Here is a 22,203-nt window from a genome sequence, read left to right as displayed (position 1 = left end):
AGAGAAAATAGAGGGAAGCTTGATGCAAGGACTGAGATTGGATTCATAGTAGGATATCCTTCAGTGGGAAAAGGCTACAGAGTCTATGATCCAAAGCTGAATAAGACCAAACATTGTAATGTTGTGTTTGTGGATGACAGTGATTTGCCTAGAGCACCCCGTGTACCTGAATTTGATCCTGAGGTTACTGATGATGCTTCTGAAGATTGGCATGGTTGGTTACCTGTAGTGACCACCGGTGAACTGGCAGGTCTACTTTCTGAAGACTCTACTGAACCAGAAGGGGAAATGGGGACTGCATCACAGGGAGCGACAGAACCTCCACTCATTTTAAGACTATCAGAAAGGAGCACAAAAGGGCAAGTACCACAGAAATATGGATACTGTGACACTGTGAGATCTATAGAGACTGTGAAACCTAAAGGGGAACCCAGGAACTGGAAACAAGTGTGTGATTTACCTAATGAAGAAAAGGAGAAATGGATTCAAGCAATGAAACAAGAGATACTATCCATTTATGAAAAAGATGTATGGACTCTTACAAAGCTACCTGCAGGAAGAAAGCCTGTTGGATGCAAATGGGTCTACAAAATAAAGTACAGAGATGATGGAACTATAGACTTGTACAAAGCAAGGCTAGTAGCCAAAGGCTATGCACAAGAATTTGGAACTGATTATTCAGAGACTTTTGCACCAGTTATCAATAGTGCTACACTTAAAACACTACTGAGTGTGGCATCATCTCGAGATATGCTTATAGAGCACCTTAACATTAAGACAGCATTTCTTAATGGTGAGTTATCAGAAGAAAACTATATGGAAATACCTGAAGGTTTTCAAGTCCCTGGCAAAGAGAACTATGTTTTCAAACTCAACAAAGGACTGTATGGTTTGAAACAAGCCACAAAAGGTTGATATGATAAAATAACTGGACTACTACAGCAGCAAGGATTTGAGCAAGGGAAAGCTGAACCCTGTAAGTACACTACTTAAAGATGGAGAATATCAATACATCCTGGTTTACGTTGACGATTTGGTTGTGAGCTGCAAGAACAAATAGGACATTAAAGACATTGTTGAAAAGCTGAACAAAGAGGATGAAGTCAAAAGACTTGGAAATATTAAACACTATCTAGGAATACAGATTGAGAGACTCGAGGATGGAACATTTCAACTGTGCCAAAGATGAAAGATTATGGACTTTATAGAATCTCTTGGCATGAGAGACTGTAAATAATCTAAGATACCTCTTGAACCTTCATACCTGAGAGCTCAGGGTGGTGAACCACTGAAAGACATTGGAGAGTACAGAGAAGCTATAGGAAAACTCCTGTACCTGAGTAAAACTACCAGACCTGATATTACAGCTGCTGTCAGAATACTGAGCAGAAAAGTAAGTTCGCCTAATCACCATGATTGGAATGCAGTAAAGAAACTTGCCAGATACTTAAAAGGGACTATGGACTTAAGACTGATCACTGAACCTTCTGAGAATCCCAGACTAGTTGGATACATGGATGCCAACTATGCAGAAGAATCGTGCAATTACAGATCAACCAGCGGGTACTTGTTCTTCTATGGAAATGGACTTGTACAATGGACTAGCAGAAAACAGACTATAATGGCACAATCTACAGCAGATGCTGAGTGTGTGTCAGCAGCCAGTGCCTGCAGTGAACTTGAATGGATTTTTCATCTGCTGAAAGACTTCAAGATAAAAGAACCTGTATCTATTGTAATGTTTGAAGATAATCCAGTGTGTATTGCTATATGTAAAGAGGAAAGTAGAACAGCCAGAAGTAGATCTATAGGAATTAAATGTGAGTTAGTGAAAGATCTACACCAGAAGGGGCTGATTAAGATAGAATATTGTTGTTCAGAAGCTATGGTAGGTGATATACTTATGAAACCATTACCCTGTGCTAGATTTGAACGTTTACGTGAAATGATGAATCTAGTTGATGTGAATGTTACAGTGAATAATGAGTAATGACTATTGAATGTATAATGACTTACGACATTAGACATTGAGAAGGAGTGTTGGAAATATGTATCTGTATCTGTATGTCCTTTACAATGTTCTAAAGTTCTAGTCATTATAGGGTTAACACTGTGCCTGATTCCCTATTGTCTGCATGACCTGGGAAGAAAATACTGACTGCTGTCAATCAAGGTCTAGAAGCGGGAAAACCTGTTTTGTTTGTTTGGTCAGTTAGTCAGGTGACTTCCTTTGATCAGGCAGAGAGGTCAAGAAGAAGGAGGAAGTAGTCTCCTGTTGTGTCCTAGGCTCAAATGGGAGAACTGTTACTTTTGGAGGGAACTGTTACTTTTGGAGGGAAGCTGAACAAGCCAAAGCTTGTACTCCACACCAGGGTTCCAGAGAAGGCCTAAGCGTGCCCAATCAGGGGAAGGATTGAAACATAAGTAGCCAATCAACATCTAGGCTCATACTGTACCCTGATAGGCCCTAAGGGCCCTGTAAATAGCCAATCCATGTACATAGTTAAGGACCAATCAGAAGGGGGCAAGAATTGTATAAAGGAGCGGGAAGTTTGAATAGAGCTCAGTCTGTGTGTGTGTTCCTGAAGTAAAGCTTGCTGAAATCACTCTCCGACTCTGGTCTCTTACTGCGCCGACCCCAGTACTTTACATCTCCATTAAGCACATGATCTTCCAGTGTAAGCATGTAGTTCTATAGTGTTTGTTATTTTCACCTCCCAGTACCCTTTCCCTGTAGAAATAAATGTTTTTGCTTTTTCATGTTAAATGCCGCTCAATGATTATTTGATCTAGTGATCCATCACACTGTTTGAGATAAAGAAATAGAATTTCAAACAGATTTCCCACAGTATTGTGGGTCTTCCCTATACCACTCAAGTTTTCCTTGGCATTCTGTGAGCTTTCTCAAACCAGCTTAAGCAGCAATGTTTTGGAAATGTTTTTTAGAAAAAGTAGTCAGGCTGACCTGTGCAAGAAAGTTCAGATTTTCCTATTTCCACCAACATGGCAGGCACTTTTCTTGCTCCAGTCTATATAGAAGCCACTCCCTCCCCCCAAAAAATGTGCTGTGCTTTTAAATCAATAATTGACACTGATATTATTAGTGTAAAAAAAAAACCTTGGAAAAGCCCCACCACCACCACCACCACCCATCCAGTAGCATGAAGCCACTGTAGAGGCTGGGGAAAGGAAAATGTAGAGAAACCAACCAAATGGAAAGCCTTTTGCTATTAATTGCCTGAGAGCCACAGCAATAACACCAAACAAAACTAGCCAACCAGCAAGAAGGAATGCGGTGGGCTTGTGGAGGCAGGCTTAACAGGACAAATCAGAACATTCTATTTTTAGCTTTGGTTGTGCCATGTAAGTCTGATTCCATACAGTTCTTTTACCTACCTTGAGTTCCATGCTTCTTCATTCAATAAGTTTTATTTGTATCTTAAATTTATTTAACATCATGTTGTCGTTGTTTTGCCCTTTCTTCTGCTTACTGGCAGTTCCTCCCTGGTTAGGAAAAGTGGAAGCCAGTATGTGGGAGATACCCTTTTCTCCCATTCACCCCCTTCTATTAACCAACCAAAGTCCTATAATTTATTCTCTCTACTAGAGTTGGTGTGAGATAGTAGAGCTATAATCTATACAGCAAACACTAGTTATCAAGCTGGCTGCATCACTCTGTGTCAGTTGAAGTTTAAGAACTATTTTTAAAGGCAGCCATGCACACGTATAATCTAGTTTAATTTCATTGTTCATATGACTAATGTAACCAAGGTCAGATCCATCCTTTCCAAGAACAGTCACAGCTAGTAAACCAGCTTAACTCTGGTTATCTCTGTTATCTATTTCTCAAGCAGGATCCAAGAATCCCCAAGCTGCAAACCTACATATCAGTTAGTATATAGTTGGCATAATTACTAATTAATAGCATAAGTAGTGTTGCTGTTGAATGCTTCTTTTGTGTGTTGTTTTTTAGGTCTAAACAGAGAATACATGCAAAGGCAAGCCTAAGCTTCCCCACAAATGTGAGAGACATGACACACTGTACATTCAGTATATAAGAGGTCCACCTTAGCTTTGCAGGGCTATCTTTATAGTTTCGGTATGCCTCAAGCAAGTGGAGATAATAGTGAACCAAACAGGGTCAGAGTTGGTATAACAGAGATTTTCGGAATCAAAAATGAAGCTTTAACACTGCAGTTCAGAGGAAAGGTGTTAGGAGAGGAACCTCTCTGTGTCACAATGTTTGGCAGTGATGTTATTAACATCACTGATGTGCCATGTGTAGTAAGCCAGAGGCACAAAACTGTGTCTGAATGGGCAACACCAGCAGACATTTTACATTTAAAGGGACAGAAGTGACTTTTTGTGGGAGACAAATGAGCTCAAAGAACACTTGCCCCTACCAGTGCCCCTTCCATTTGGTGTCCCATGTGGACACTTGTTTAGAGTTTCCCTAAGGCTGACCCTGCAGCTAAAGTGTGTACAGAACAAGACTGCCTACTGTATGAGAAAGAGGACCAGAGGGTTCAAGCCCCTAATCAACAATGACATTTCTGTTTCCTGACACTGCAGAATGAGTAACAAGGGGTCAGACAACCTAGGAAGCTCAAATGCAAACCTGCCAATTAAGGAAAACTCAGGAGAAGAGAGACACAAATACACATTAAGAGCAAAAGCACTTTTAAGGATGATTGATAAAAATAGGTGAAGGAGGAGAAAAAAATGCCTTACAATGTTGACAGCATTTACAGATTTAAACTAAATGGTCTATGATCTCATTGTACATGTTGTGCAGAGAAGAATGGAGATCACAAACTGCAAAAGATGCAAAACATTAAGAGAATGTTTAGGAGGAAAGCCTTTTTTAAAAATTAAATCCTTGTGCAGGACCATAATAAACATTAACAGCCCCATTCTAGTCTTAGTAGTTTGATCCTAACGATGTTCACTTGGGACTAAATCCTCAAACCCTACCTCTACTTTCCCCTGATTCCCCTCCCCTTCTCAGCATTACCACTTGTTATAAATTTTCTTTCTCTCTCTACTCTTGATCATCTTTGTGAAGTAAATTTCAAGGTTCTCTGGGAAGGGACTATCACATCATTATGCCCTGGTATTATCCTGTGCCCAGCAGTAAATAAATATTTAACAGCAATGAAATTTATGGAATAAGACCCGCACATGGTACTGACTGTACCTTTGCAGTATGAATAATATATTTCAGATTTGCAGGATACAAAATTTATAATTGCAGGTGCCCCAAACAAAATAGTACATGCAGCTGACATTCAGTATAGTTTAAATACTGATGTAAAATATCTACATATTTTTGCACTGATTCCAAGAACAAAGGGGTTTTGATGGGAACAGAGGGAAAAAGATTTCTGAATTTGTGTTTGGGGATAAAATATCAAAATATAAATGCAGAAACTGCTGCTTGCTTCAACTAAGCTTTAATAATTGTGCTTGAATGTCCAGGTTATTGGTTTCTTTTTTTTAAGTTAAAAAAAGGATTGATTCAGTTACTTGGCCATGTAGTTGTGCTACAGCCATGTGCTAGTTTTCCAAAGAACGGGCCTTAAATTTTTGTATCTATAATACATGGATTTGTTAGTGAAGCAGAACCTTATCTTAAATAATGTAAGAGCCTTTTTCATCAAAATGTATCCCTTTCCAATGAACATTACCACTCCTGCATCTTGCCTTATTATATAATCCAGGTCCAGAGTAGCATTCCCTCTAGAACTGTCACTTCCTTGTACTTTGTGGAATGCCTATTCATAATAGACATTTGTGGCCTTTTTTGGTTCTTTTTAGTTAGTAGGTACAAAACCATTTCAAAAGCACTATTTCATATGGAGAAAGGGGCACTAAATGTGATGCAAAGAATAAACCCACCATTTACATGAAGATTTTGATGTATTTTGATCAAGAAATCTGCATATGATCAAAGCAGTCACAGAACAATGAAGCTAATTTTTAATGGGATGAGTGATCTTTCAGCAACATTCAAGTAGTCCATATTAAAATCCAAACAAGGTCCCAGAGCATAAATCTTCTGAGTATACACTTGATCCCTGATATATACTCAGGGATTTGCATTAAACATTTACTCTTAAATGTTCCAGTCCTTTATGAATATATAATCTAGTGCTAATTTCTGTGTGGGTTACAAAAGACAACAGCCATTTTGACTTGATCAGAAAGATGATCTAAGGCAGAATCATCTTACACATGTTCTGTATCTTCAGTTGATCATTAACAGTAACCATGTGCTGCTCTAGGGCCCTTTTCATGTAAATGGAAGTCCCAAAGAGCTTAGAGTTTAATTACACATTAGGAGTTGACAAAGGACACAGTGAACATGTGCCAGCCATTACACTCCTGCAAAACTGAATTAAATATGCATTTGAATGGATACATTAGTGTAAAATGACAAGCGAGGTACGAAAGTTTTCTGAGACCCATGTTGAATTACATACTCCACAGAACCAAGTAACCATTAGCATTGCTGTCTTCCTGTATCCATCAAGTAAGGCCTAACAGCCTTTTCATCTATGAGTAAAGACACATGTAATGTTTCATTTAAAACAGTGAGGTAAACCTGAACCTAATTTTCCATGCATAGGCGGATAGAAAAAAAAAGTATTTACAACTTTGAAATGGAAACGTTCAGGGTATTGATTATAGAATATTTCAACACCATTATGAGTCATATGCAATTGCCAGAAAACAAGTGTCAATTTTAATAAAAATATTTCTATTAAATTGTGTTCATGTGCTTGGGGAACAAAGGATGCCTACAGTTCCAACCTTCTCTTATAAAGATATATTTTAATTTAATGTACTTCATTTATAAGTCTCATTCTAAAGGATGGACATAAACTGCCTCATGATGAATTTTGGCTGGTTTGTAGTTTGTGAACTGAAGAACCCCCATAAACTTCCATTAATTTTAGGGAAGTTTGTGGTCATTCATAGCAGTTTGTGAAGAGCAGAAACTGGGTTTAAATGGCTCGGAGCTTTCTGCTCCCCAGGAAAAACAGCCAAGGTTCAAATAACCTTTAAAAAAAAAATTAAGTGCCGCCATATGAACATTTGTTTATTTTCCATTCATTGGCCTGATGTTCCAATTATCTGGGATCTCTTTCTATGTCTTTAGATCTGGCCAGTGTTAGCCCTCTATACTCTTACTGCTGATGACATCAAATTATCATCTAATGCAACACACTGCTCTAGCTAGTTCCGACAATCTCATCTCCATGTTTTTGCTTATTCCTTACACCGCTACTGAATTTTCTCCTTCAGATTTTTACCACTGCTGCCGCATACACAACCTATGATCCAACCTATGATGTCCCCACATCCCAGTAGGGGATCCTCTAGTTTTGCAGGCTCCTCACTGTGGCCGACCAGCTGGCCAGCAGGGGGAAGCCCTGCCCCAACAGCCACCATGTGTCTTTAAATCTCAGCAGGCTTAGAAGAAGCTTGCAAAGAACTGCTTGTGTTTTGGAAGTTGTGTGTTTTAAAATCTCAGCAGAACAAAGCTGAAGCGGGGCGGGGGTGGGGTGAGCAGGCAGAGCCATGTGGCTCTTCTTAGTAAGTGTGTAGCAGAGGAAGCCAGCACAGTCCTTCTGTTTGGCATTCCTTTCAAAAGTTGTTTGTATGGATAGTTAACTAGAACCTGATTATTTGTATGGGTAGTAAAAAGTTAACCAGAACATAGACTGTTCTGTTCAGTACTTTCATTTTCCTGTGTTAGTCTAAAGTTGGTTGAAATACAGCAGATTGCTATATCCAGCGGCTCCCTTTACTATATTGCCCCAGTGAGATAACAAAAGTGTGAGCTTGCAAACTCTTCATTTTGGCTGCTTTGTATGTGTGTGTGTTTACCTTCATCTAGTGGAAGTGCAGCTGCTTGGGGAACCCTTTGGAGGCAGAAAAGAGGAAGAATGAAGAACTGCATTGCTGTGTATTTATTTAAGGCAATAGAAAAGTCTCTAGGTTCCAGTCCCAAAGTCTCCTGGCTCCATCCCCAAAGTTCCCAGGTATTTCCTGAGTTGGACCTGGCAACCCTAGATCTAATTCTAAGAGGGCTTGGATCCCACTAATTCTATGTGGATGCTAGATCTCAAAACACACCAGAGGCATTCAAGTTAGGCTGCAGATATCAATACAAAAAACTTGTTCTTCTTCTGGTTAAGTGAAAGTGATGTGGAACTTTGTTTAAAGAGGGCTGGCTTTTAAAATAACTTCTGATGTTTGTTTGCTTTTTAAATTAAGAATTGCTCTGTATTTTTCGAAACTTATATCACACTCTGGTGGTAATTCCAAGGCTTTTTTTTTTTTTTTGCAGGAACGCACAGAAATGCAGTTCTGGCTGGCTTGGTGTTAGGGTATGTGTAGCCTAATATGCAAATAAGTTCCTGCTGAGCTTTTTCTACAAAAAAATCTCTGTGCAAAACAATAGTAATGTCAGGGGTGTGGCCTAATATGCAAATGAATTTCAATACCAGGAAAGTTGGTAGAAAGCATTATCAAGGACAGAATGAGTAGGCACATTGATGAACACAAGTTATTGAGGAATACTCAGCATGGGTTCTGTAAGGGAAGATCTTGCCTCATTAACCTGTTACAGTTCTTTGAGGGGGTGAACAAACATGTGGACAAAGGGGACCCAATAGATGTTGTTTACCTTGACTTCCAGAAAGCTTTTGATAAAGTTCCTCATCAAAGGCTCCTTAGTAAGCTCGAGAATCATGGAGTAAAAGGGCAGGTCCTCTTGTGGATCAAAAACTGACTAATTAATAGGAAACAGAGAGTGAGTATAAATGGGCAGTCTTCACAGTGGATGATGATAAGCAGTGGGATGCCGCAGGGCTCAGTACTGGGTTCCATGCTCTTTAACTTGTTCATTAATGATCTGGAGTTGGGAGGAAGCAGTGAAGTGGCCAAGTTTGCAGATGACACTAAATTGTTCAGGGTGGTGAGAACCAGAGGTGATTGTGAAGCACTCCAAAGGGATCTGTTGAGGCTGGGTGAGTAGGCGTCAACGTGGCAGATGAGGTTCAATGTGGCCAAGTGCAAAGTAATGCACATTGGGGCCAAGAATCCCAGCTACAAATACAAGTTGATGGGTTGTGAACTAGCAGAGACTGACCAAGAGAGAGATCTTGGGGTCTGACACTGAAAATGTCAAGACAGTGTGCGATTGCAATAAAAAAGGCCAACGCCATGCTGGGAATTATTAGGAAGGGAATTGAAAACAAATCAGCCAGTATCATAATGCCCCTGTATAAATCGATGGTGCGGTCTCATTTGGAATACTGTGTACAATTCTGGTCACTGCACCTCAAAAAGGATATCATAGCATTGGAAAAAGTCCAGAAAAGGGCAACTAGAATGATTCAAGGTTTTCAACACTTTCTCTATGAAGAAAGGTTAAAACACTTGGGGCTCTTTAGCTTGGAAAAACATTGACTGCAGGGTGACATAATAGAGGTTTACAAGATTATGCATGGGATGGAGAAAATAGAGAAAGAAGTACTTTTCTCCCTTTCTCACAATACAAGAACTCATGAACATTCAATGAAATTGCTGAGCAGTCAGGTTAAAATGGATAAAAGGAAGTACTTCTTCACCCAAAGGGTGATTAACATGTGGAATTCACTGCCACAGGAGGTGGTGGTGGCTACAAGCATAGCCAGCTTTAAGAAGGGATTGGATAAAAATATACACACACACACATATATTGGCCACTGTGTGACAAAGAGTGTTGGACTGGATGGGCCATTGGCCTGATCCAACATGGCTTCTCTTATGTCCTTATGAGTTCCTGTTGGGCTTATTCTATTAAAAAAATCCCTGGTAGCCCAGTAAAATTAACTTTTAATTTTTGGTTATTGATAACATGATTTTACTTTTGTTAATACTAAGAGTGATTGGAAAATTCTTATTCCCATTGTTTTGACTCAAAACCTCCCAATTGGATTTCACCTTCCCTGTGTGAGTCAATTCTGCTGTTCTGTTTCCTTGCACAAATTTTTCCTATAAATTATGGATTTTTCCATGTTGTTTATGAATAAATAATAGTGCATTATATGTATAATACAGCCAGTACCATGTAGTGGTTAGAGTGTTGAACCAGGAAACTGGGAGAGCCAGGTTTAAATAGCCACTCTACTCAATGTTCATGAGCCAGGCACACCTCGCAGGGTTGTTGCGGGGATAAAATGGAAGAGGGGCAAAAGATGGAAAGCTGCTTTGGGTCCCCAATAGGGAGAAAAGTGGACTATAAATAAAATTAAATAAATAATGAATGAATAAATAAATAAATATACAAAACATGGATTGTAGAGACAAATGCCATATAAATAGAATCTAAACCATGCAACATCCATGAACAATAAAAACATACATACACATACAGCAGAAAAAGCAGAGTACTGAATGGAAACTATTAACAAATTTAAATGAATATAAAGAAAAAGAATTAAGGAATACAGTCACATAATAAGTAGAATAGATGTAAATACAGGACTGCAAGGGTGAAAGGAAATCATTTGATTTTTTTAAAAGCCATGCCAAAGTATATTCTGCAGCTTTCACATTTAACTTCCTAGTTGATTGGTTTGAGCATGAAGCTAAATATTGATCAAAGTTGTTCTGCATAAATTGCATCAGTATAATTTATAATATAGAGAAGATGTGGGAATAATCCTCCTTTGTGAAGATAACACTGTTATTCGCACTGTTCTGATGATGAATGCTGGCTTTCGACAAGTGGAAAAACAGAACCCTGATATTTCTCAATTTAGAAGATTGTTAAAATATTCTGAGCTCTTTTAAAAAAATTAACTTGGAAAGAGGCCACTCAAAATAAGAAAGACTGGGACCTGAATAACATAAGGAATATACTCGGCAGAGGTTGTCATTCCTGACATGTTCAAGTTTCTAATAAAGTAGCTCACAAAATCAGTTGTGGGTTCAGCTGGTTTCCAATACAAAAAGCTTTTTTTTTAAAAAAGCCAACTCTGTAACATATGGATATTTTTTCTAAAATGCATTCTACAACTTTATTTTGTACCAATCAAATCTGACCAATGATTATAAATGACACTGCTATGACACTGAGCTCATCAGAACTGTGGGGTTTTAATATAATATATTCTGTTTTTCTTTCCCTCCTCCCCACAGATTGAGGTGTAATCTACTTGTGCATTGTAGATCCACAACTGGATTCTTCAAATGGCCACCTAGCCTTAGGGAAAATGATCTGACATTGTTGGGTCTCTTACAATATGAAACAGAGGGCTTCAAAATCTATCAAAAATGTTCTCCTTTATTCTGTTTTAATCCATGAGTGGAAAAAGTAGGCACAATACAGCTACATGTTTTGTTTTGTTGACTTATTGAATAAATCAGGGTGTGTTCACACCAATATTCCCTCTAAGCTGCAGAGCCTTGTGGGATACTGGTGTTAAAGTTGTGAGCTACTGCATAAATGATTAGCCACCTTGCCGATGTGGGGATTCAGGGGTCCGCCTTACAGTGGTTGATCTCCTTTCTCCAAGATCGGGGACAAAGGGTGGTGATAGGGGAGGAACTATCCCAGAGGCACTCTCTCAGCTGTGGGGTACCACAGGGAGCGGTCCTATCCCCGATGCTATTTAACATCTATATGCATCCCCTTGCCCAGATTGTCAGGAAGTATGGACTGGGTTGTCATCAATATGCAGATGACACCCAGCTCTATCTATTGATGGGCGGCCAGTCCGACTGTACCCCAGAAAATCTAGACCTGGCTCTTCAAGCCATGGCTTTTTGACTCAGGCTGAGCAGTGGGGCTGAAGCTGAATCCGATGAAGATGGAGGTTCTCTATCTGAGTCGGGGTGACCCGGGGAGGGAGGTTTATCTGCCGGCTCTTGACAGGGTGCCATTAATACCGGCCCCTAAGGTCAAGAGCTTGGGCATGCTCCTTGAGTCCTCCCTCACAATGGAGGCCCAAGTAGCAGCCACTGTTAGATCTGCCTTTTTCACCTTTGGCGGGTGCGGCAGCTGGCCCCGTTCCTGGAGCACAACGACTTAGCAATGGTGATCCATGCCATGGTCACCTCAAGAATAGATCACCGTAACGCTCTCTACATGGGGCTACCCTTGACGCTAACCCGGAGACTACAGCTAGTGCAGAACGCTGCAGCACGGCTGTTAATGAGACTCCCTTGATGGGAGCACATTCAGCCGGTGCTGAAAGAGCTGCACTGGCTTCCTGTTGTGTTCCGAGTTCATTTCAAGGTGTTGGTACTGACCTTTAAAGCCCTTTATGGTCAGGGACCTGTCTATCTGTGGGACTGCCTTTTTCCGTATATTCCCCAGAGAGCACTGCGTTCAGGGATGAAAAATCTACTGTCCATCCCAGGACCAAAAGAAGCCAGGTTGCGTATGACACGAATCAGGGCTTTCTCAGTGGCAGTGCCAGAACTCTGAAACGCTCTTCTGGAGGCCATAAGGGCCCTGCAGGATCTGCCTACGTTCTGCAGGGCCTATAAGACCAAATTGTTTTGACAGGCCTTTGATATCTAACTGAGAGAGAGCTGCCACTGGACATCATATAGAGCACCAAGCAGAGTACTGGTGGTCACCACCAAATTTTCAGAACCGCCTATATTGTACTGTATTAACACAGCACCATGAAATGGTTTTAAATAATTTAAATATGTAATTATGCTTTATATGTTTTATTGGTTTTAATGGTAGTAATGTAATGTTGTGAGCCGCCCTGAGTCCGCTTGCAGAGAGGGCGGGATATAAGCTTAATGTAATAAATAAATAAATAAATAATAAATTATTATGCTTTGGGGTCATCCTTCCTGAGCTAAGACAAAAGTGTGTGAGCTGGAAGCTAAAAATCTGTGAGCTAGCTCACTCTAACTCAGTTTAGAGGGAACACTGGATCACACACACTAAATAATACATTTTGCAACTAGGCTTGCCAGTCCTTAGGTCTGGGCATGGGATCCCCTGGTTTTGAAGGCTTCTCCCCTCCACTAGCCAGCTGGCCAGCAGAGGGAGGCCCCATCCCAACAACTGCAATGTACCTCTAAATCTCAGGCAGGATTAGAAGATTACAACCTCCTTGTATTTTGGAAGGTGCATGTGACTCTTTAAATCTCAGCAAGACAGAAGCTGTATGGGGGCAGGGCAAGCAAACAGAGCCAAATGTGTGTGAAAGAGGAAGAGAGAGAGCTCAGTCCATCTGTTCTTTGCATTCCTTTCAGAAGCTGTTTGTATAGTGAAAGGGACAGTAAAGAATTAACTAGAACCTCTTTGGTTCTAGTTTATGAGATGGATTATAGGATAGAGGAAAACTCCACCCCTTAGATCTCTCCTTAAATTGGTTGCAATACAGCAGACTGTTACATTCAGGAACCCCAGTAAGTAAAGCTATCTGAACCAGTGCCCCAGAAAGATCAGAAAAGTGTGGGCATGCAAGCTGTTTATTTTGGCTGCTTTGTGAGTGTGTGTGTTCACTTTCATTTAGTGAAAGTGCAGCTGCAGTGGGGGGGAAGCTGCTGGGATACAAAAAAGTGGAGGAGAATGAAAAGGGCTGTATTCAGTAGAACTGTATTGCTGTATTATTTATTTATTTGGAATGGGAATGTCTCCAGGTTCCACCGCCAAAGTCTCCTGGCTGTACCCCAAAGTCTCCAGGTATTTCCTGAGTTGGGCCTGGCAACCCTATTTGCAACTGAATTTTTACTGTGTAAGAATAGCAAAATCCACTTGCAAACAGTCACCATGTGAAAGCACCCTCAGTTCCACAGGCCCAATCCATTCACCCCCATACCTTTTGCAGCTAAATTATACATGGGAGATCAAGTTACCAGTCTCCAATATCTTATGTAATTAATATCAGCTTTTGTGCATGATGAAGCATATATATAAATTGTCTACCAGAAGCAAAAGCAACAAGTTTTGCGAATTTTCTCACATATTTCACACATACACACAGAGTTCATAGTTTAAAACAAAAGTCGGTGTAATCTCTCTCTCTTTAAAAATTCCCTGTATAATGTCTGCCCTTTAATAATTCCAAAACACTGCCAGGTGAATTAGCTGTGATTGCAGTGATCTTAATGCTCTGCTTCCCAGCCAACCAATAAGCAGTTTATCTTATAGGTTGGCTATAATCAACTAGGCAACTATAAGCAACTTAGTCCATTGTTTGTGGAAGGTTTTGAACAAAGTATACTTTATGTGTAAAATTTTGAATGTTTCTATGGATAAAGTGTGTAGATGTATAAACAAATACCATGATAATTAAATTAATCATTATGCTGTTCTCATTTTGTGTAGGAGTTCACATGACTGGAGCTCCAGAAACTGTGCTCTTTCTTTCTTTACCCCACCCACCCTCACTTGCTTCTGGGCTCCATTGTTCAAACTCTCTGTGAGAATTTCGCTGAACTCTAAGATTTGACAAACTTTCTAACATCCCCCCCCCCCCAAAAGGGAAAATAACCAAAACATATAAAGCTGATACACTGAAATCTTCCTCATGCCACTGTGGCTGCATAGGAGAAAGTAATTTAAAAGTATGATGGGGATAAGGTTTTATTATGACAATTATAATTCAAGAAGCATTTTAAGGTAGATGCTGAGCTGATATAATTTAGTACTCCTTCCAGTGATGTCAGGCATATGTGGAATATGCAAATAAGTTGTGCTAATGAGCTCTGGCACCTCTTTTCTATGAAATGACCTCTGTCATTATGTGATTCAGTTTCACATGACAAAATGATGATGCTACTTTCCTATTCTTGATAGAAGGAAGCCATAACCATCCACTGCAAATCAAAATATTATCAAAAATTGTCTTCTGTTCCAAAATTACTTAGATTTTCCCAAAGTATAAGCACTCCACATTCTGCTTTGCCTTTGGAATCATTGTGCAGAACTATTAGTAACAAATCTTTCAAATATAACATGCAGTCTTTATATGAATGAGTTATGAAAGCTATGTGTCAAAATACTGATAACATGCAAAGTCTGATGATATGTAATATATAGCATATATCTGATGATAATCAGCATGTGGAAATAAATGTTTATTTCAATATCCTGTGCATCATCAGCTTTTTTATTTCAGATTTTATGTAGACTGTAGGTAGAAGTGGTTATTAATCTCCATTCAGACAAAAATGTGTGTCCCTATATGAGCCATTGATTTAAAATTGTCCAGTATATATTTTCTTCTCTTGGATAACCAGTTGATATAATGTCCTTTGTAGTCTCATGTTAACTGGGCCATTGGTACTACAGAGCAGAAGACAAAGAAATAAACTAAGGAAAAGTGTACATGAAAGACACTTCAATGCAAAACTGAAGTATAGCTCTTTATTATTTACAGATTTCCTGCAAAAGCATGCAGTGGTTTAAATCTAGTTGCTGTAAGTATTAAACAGGATAGAAAGGTAGGCTGATGGCAGTTTTAGTAAGGATTATTTACTTACATTTCCTTGTAGTTACATGCCTTCATGGTTCTGGAATTAATATATTCAGATGACAGCACTTCCTAATAAAACAGGACTGATTATCTTCAGCATTCACAAAATTATTTAAACCTGGAAAATACACAGCACTGCTTAAAACCCAACAGGGAATACATTGGAATTTCCAGAAGTCATATCTTACTTTTTTGTGTGTAGCTGTATACTAATTATTAAAATACTTCTTCAAGTGTTACTCAGTGAAAATACTGTCCTCACTTGATGCAGAAGTTGTGTAATTTATGTGGCTCTTAACATCTGGCAATAAGAATGTTCTAGTGAGTTACCTTTTAAAGGAATGCCTGTCTGCCAGAGGGAGCTGAGATGCAATTAGACACATTAGCACATTTCTGGATTGTTTGCAAGTATTTTCCTAAGAAAAATATGATTGGTGCAAGCTGCAAAAAATATTAGCACCTCTGGAAGATGAAAATTGTATGAAATTGATTTTTTTTTCTTTCACTGAGAAGAGCAAGCCAATAGAGAACTTGCAAGAATGAGAAACCATAGATCTATGCCAACTAAGTTTGTTTATAAAATCGAAAATCTCATTGATAGAAATACATATGTAGGGAATGATATCCATTACACTCCCTTCCCTGAGATAGATTCTTTTTCAGATGCAACTTTCTTCAGTGGAGAAAGAACTCATTCCCTTTCAGAGACAGTTTTCCTTTTTGTGAGGAAGACTTTCTCCATCAAAGAAAAATTAAGTGGAATAGTCATTTGCCCTCCACACACAGCCCTTCAGTACATTGACTGAATTTTTGTTTGTAACATCAGTGGTGGAGTTGATTAATCCCACAGAGGCAGAACAGTATTTCAGTGTAGTGGCCTTTGTAGTGCAAGAGTGTTTTGTACAGAAGCATTCCCTCCCCTTTCAGTCCTTGTTTTTGGGTGGAGCTGTTGTCATCTTGAATATATCAGACTACATCCAGGATACTCAAATACTGCTTTTTACAAACAACTGGACTCAGATCCCACACAAGAATACAAAAAAGAACTAAACAAGATTATAAAGAAATTACCCCTGCACATTCAGGAACAAATCCTTTCAGACATACCACAGGAACCTCGACCAGGTACTTTTTATCTTCTACCCCAAATACACAAACCTGGCAATCCAGGATGCCCCATTCTCTCAGGCATAGGCACTATTACTGGGGGGGGGGGGACTGAATATATGAACTGTGCTCTAGGACCCTACGCCATCAGTGCTCCTAGTTATGTTCATGTCACCACAGGCTTTCTGAGGAAAATGCAATCTTTGAACAACCTTTCAGGGAATACTATTTTAGCCACCATGGATGTGGTATATCTCTGTATATCAACATCCCTCACAAAAATGGATTATAAGCCATAAGAAATATATTTCTAACATCAACATAACTACTTTGTCACCAAACTGTGTCATTTTGTTCTCACCCATAACCACGTCAGGTATGGTGGCAATGTGTTCCTCCAGATCAATGGCACAGCTGTGTGCACCCATATAGCTCTACAATATGCTAACACCTTTATCCTAAATATCCTAAATTCCAACCCACTCAAACCTCATACCTTTAATACATTTATAACATTTTATCATTTGGTCACATGGTAAAGAAGCCCTGGGCATATTCCACCAGGCATTCAATGACTTTCACCCCACCATCAACCTTACAATGAACCAATCTATGCAAGAAATACATTTTTGGACACTACTATAAAAATACACAATGGACACATAGACACCACCTTATAATGGAAACCTAGGTACAAATAAACATATTTACCTGCTTCTGGCTACTATCCTAAACATACCCAATAATCCATTGTATACAGCCAGGCTCCATGCTGTAGCATGGCTCCAATCCTACAGACAGAGATTCTTAACTAAGGGACCCAGAACAAAACTTTTTTGGGACTAAAGAATCCACCTAATGAAGTCAAGAAACAGATTAACAAAGCCAGAATGGTACCAAGAGAAAGACAGACCCCAAAGAGACAGTAACAGAACACCACTAATGGTCATACATAACTCTCAATTCAAAACAGTTCAATGCGTCATCAGTGATTTATAACCTCTATTGGATAATTAGTTCTCTTTCATAAGTTCTGGGTGGGGAAACCTTTTCTTGCGCACAAACAGCCCCCAATCTCAAAAAAAGTCTTCACCCACAATATTTGGTGAAGCAATTGGATGTCCAAATCTCCATCTCTGGCTTCCCCTGCTGACATCCCATAACACTGCACAGAAGACTTCTACTGATGTGCCATCATACTGTTAACTTTATTTGTTTTATGATTAATTTCATTTTAACTCTGAGAATTTTAAAGCCAAACAGGAAAAAGCCGATCTTGTGCTGTTTTTTGAAAAAGGGCCGGACTTTCTGCGCTGTCAAATTAATGCGGCACTGATCCGCAGCAAGTCGGAATGACCTTGGATGATGCTCGATTGCCAGATATGGATGTCTGGACGAACATATTTAATCCGTCAGTGAGACAGAGCTGTGTCGCCACTAATGGTACGTGTGAACGCACCCTATGTGACACTTGAACAAGAGTGTAGGTTCTTGGCAGTTTTCACATGTGTGGTTCCCAGTTTGGATTGCAACTATGACAGGTGTGGAGAAGTGGCTTCATTCTCCCTCCCTGTGTAAAATTAACATCAAATGTTTAAAAATGGTGTTCTACATAGGTTAAAAAATTAACATTGTTACGTGGACTCTCCTGTGCTTTTTTTCTTTGCAATCTATAATTCTTGTTGATTTAAGAATCTTACGTTGGAGCTTTAAATATGCAATTAGCATTAGTTTAAATGATTACAGTGTGCTGTAAATAAGATTCTTAATTGTGTTTACAAGATTAAAATTCAGCCTAGCTGCATCTCCCCACCCACTGCCACTTCTCTTTCTTTGGTGGCAATGTGGTATATTCGAATTGCTACCTCTAAATGAATGTCAACTTGTTTTACCTCGACTGGAGCTGATCAATACTTCATTAGGCTGAATTGTCTTGTGCCCACGCAACCTTGAAGCTGTGGCTTAATTACTAGCCATATTATACAGTGGCTCAGAGAGCTGGGCTCAGCTGCATCCATCGTGAACAAAAGCCACATGCTTACCTATGTTTGCGGGGGGTGGGGGGAATACACTTCTGAGCAGATGCCCCTGGCATATTTGATGAGTTAACAAATGATGCCAACCTTTTCCCCATAAGGTGGCAACTTTCCCAGTTCCTGTTGTAAAAACTTGGAGCCTCTTTTAGTCAAACTTTGTGCTGTAGCAATAATGGCTTTTGCAGGGCAACATGTGTGTTTTCATTCCCTGACCCCTCTTTGCTTTGAGATAATTTAAAATTAACATCAAAACTAACTTCATCTGAAAGAGAAGACAAGGGAAAGTGCAGTCACATGGCAATCATGACAAATGACATTTCTTGTTGGAGAGTCATGTTTCCTCACTAGACTGATTTGTCATCCTCATTTTTGACATTTTTCATCCTGCTCTGAAATCACACTGACAGAATAAGAGATTTTGATACTTAACAGTGAGCCATGGAAGGTGTTCCCTTCCCCCTTACTTTTGTTTGTTTTAAGGCTGCATTTTTGTGTGTATATTTGTAATCTATTAAATGTTGGAGTTAGAATTTCTCTTCCATTTGCAAAATGAAAAGCCCCACCTGAAGTGCACAAGTATGTTTGCATTACACAGAAATATTCATTATATATGTGAAAATTGATCTACCTATTATATAAAAAACTTCACTTGATAGTGAAATCCTATTCTATGCTGGAATACCATGACCACCCACAGTGTTCTTGACTGGATAAAGTGAATTTAAGTCTTTCATGGTCAGGCCACATCAATACCTGTGGCTGACCAATCTCTCCTTCCTATCTTATCATGAGGTAGGCCACACTGGAATAGGACTGTAAATTCGGAAAAGGGTTTACCAAATATTCACCAAATACCTGCCTTTTCAGTAAAATTCAGAATTAGGGAATTCTGGATAGACATCTGAACCTATTTCTGGAATTCCAAATAGTTGAATTCTGCATAATATCAGTGGTATTTGGAGATATTCGGTAAAGCCCTATTGTCCATAGAAAGCAATGGGGAAAGACAAAAGGCAATCTTTGAGTGCCTTTCCCGCCTTTCCCTTGGCTTTTCCCGCCTCTGGCTGGGGTGAGGGGGAGAGGTGAGGGGGGGGAGGAAGTCCTGATCAATCAGAGCCATGCATTTTTCAAATTGCAAAATGCATGGCTTTGCAGGACCCTGTAGGGCTGTTTTTGTTGTGCAAGATAGGGGGAAGGGAGAAATTGCAAGTCTGCAATGCAATTACATGCCCCCCCCCCCAATCCAATCAGAGAACAGAACAATCTATTTTCAAACTATTCTATTCTGTCCATGGGTGGAGAGAGGGTATTTGTCAACCATCTCTTTCCCCCTTGACTCCATTGCTGCTGCTGTTGCCATAGAGAGACTGTGAGTGTGAGCTTCTGCTGCTTTTGGCAGTGCTCTGCTCTTTGTGGCCTGGTTGGTAGTGTTCCTGAATCCTGGACCTGGACTTCATCTGACTGGTGAGATTCTTCCTTTCTTGTGCTTATTGTGGGGACTGGGGAAATTTTCGAAGCAGGTTTTTCTTTTTAACTTTTTGAAAACCTACTTTTTCTCCTGCTTTGGGTATAGGTATCTGGTTGGTTTTCTGTTGGGGGTGGGTGGGTTGCTCGGTGGGGTTGGGGGTGGCCCTGGCCTGGCCTAGCTTGGAGTGTTTGATTTAATCATTTTATAATTCTAATCACTTTATAACGCTGCCTTGCAGTTTTGGGGGCTCTCCCTCAAGCTCCCTGCTGGCCAGAGCCACTTTTCTCACAGCAATTACAGTGGGGGGAGTGGCTAATTGAGTTTTTCTCAGCATTGGGAGCAATGAGCCTTTTGGTGAGCCCACAGATAGGTCTTGGGGGGTTCCTTGTGGGAGAGTCTCCTGCAGCTGCCCTGAAGTTTTGGGGAATCTCTATCAAACCCCCTGTCCCCCAGCAGCCTATGATTATAACCTATATTGCCATTGAGTTCAATGGCCCATAGGGTATAATGGTGGGATGGGGGCACCCTCTTTGGGTGCCCCTGGAATGGGACCCTCTGGTCCAATCTTTTTGGGACTTGGGGATTCCTTGGGAGAGAGTCCCCTGAAGCTGCCCTGAAGTTTTGGGGGCTCTGCACCTAACCCTTTCCACTCTAGGCAGTTTCCAATATTCCCTATGTTGCTATTGACTTCAATGGCCCGTAGGGTATAATGGAGCCTAATATCCGGGTATATCCAAATATCTCTGTATATACAGATATATATGGATACTACTATTCAGAAATATCTGGAATATAAAAAAAAATTACCAAATATTTCTGGATCTGGATATTACCAATCTTTTTTTTTTGGTTGACAGCCCTACACTGGAATGGAGAACCATTGCATGGGCTGATCCCTCTCTATACAGAAGCACTTCTCACATTGTCTCCATAGAAGTGGAAACATTTCATTGTGTGACAACTCCTGAGTCTCAGACCATGGAGATAACATGAGAAGAAGGCCTAAGAGCCAGTCCATAGATTATGGGGACTAATGCATTAGGCTGACATGACAGAACTATGGAAAGTACAACAAACCTCAGACAGAAACTCATGAGGTAGCTTTAGAAAGCCATCTGAAAAAAAAAAAAGGACTGTGTGAAATAGTAGCAGTCAAACTGCAATCAGGAAAACTTGTGTTAAAATTCCCACTCAGCCAGGCAGCTCACTATTTGATCTTGAAGTGGTGGCCTTCTTTCTTCTAGCCTACTTCACATGATGGCTAATATAGAGGGGATGGAACCACATATGCTGCACTGGGGACCCTGGAGAAAGGGCAGGATATGGATCAAATAAATAAAACTATAATTATGGGAGTGATTATTCTATCCTACCTTGCACGGCTGTTGTAAAGTCTATTGTGTTAATTTAAAGGACTTTAAAGGCCGAAAGCACTTATTTTTGTGGTTATTGTTGCAGTTGTGTAACTACACAACCATATTTTAAAATATCCTGCATGCAAAAAAAAAAGTATCTAATTGAGAGAAGGAATGTATCACAGGAATGTAAATAGGTGTGAAAAACCTCAGCTTGAGACCCTGGAGAGCCGCTGCCAGTCTGAGAAGACAATACTGACATTGATGGACCAAGGGTCTGATTCAGTATAAGGCAGCTTCATATGTTCTTTCCCTGAGGTGTTATTTTATATTTATTTATGAGACTGAACCTGATAGAAGATTGTGCAGGAATGGAATTAGCAGCACAGTCATATGTAGCTGATGTAGACAAGAAGAAATGTATGTTCCAGATAAATGTGGATGTGGATATGTCCCATCTTCCAGTCCTATCTTAAATTCACTCTGGGAAAGCCTAAATGTAAGGAAGGAATCTTTCTTTTGACAGTCTCACAATTCTGCACCCAAAGGATCTGCTGTACCAGATTTTACACAAAAAGTGGAGTGATGGGGTTGAAAAAATAGGGCATAAAGGCAAACAGAGGTTTATATTTATTGATCCAAGCCAGTTTCTAAAGGAGAGATCCAATGTGGCAAAATATTAGTGAAATATTGGCAAAAAAGGAGCAAAATTATTAGCATCAGGGCTTTTT

Source organism: Heteronotia binoei, chromosome 7 (assembly GCF_032191835.1).
Source record: "Heteronotia binoei isolate CCM8104 ecotype False Entrance Well chromosome 7, APGP_CSIRO_Hbin_v1, whole genome shotgun sequence".
In the NCBI taxonomy this organism is placed as follows: Eukaryota; Metazoa; Chordata; class Lepidosauria; order Squamata; family Gekkonidae; genus Heteronotia; species Heteronotia binoei.
This window is presented reverse-complemented; position numbering follows the sequence as displayed.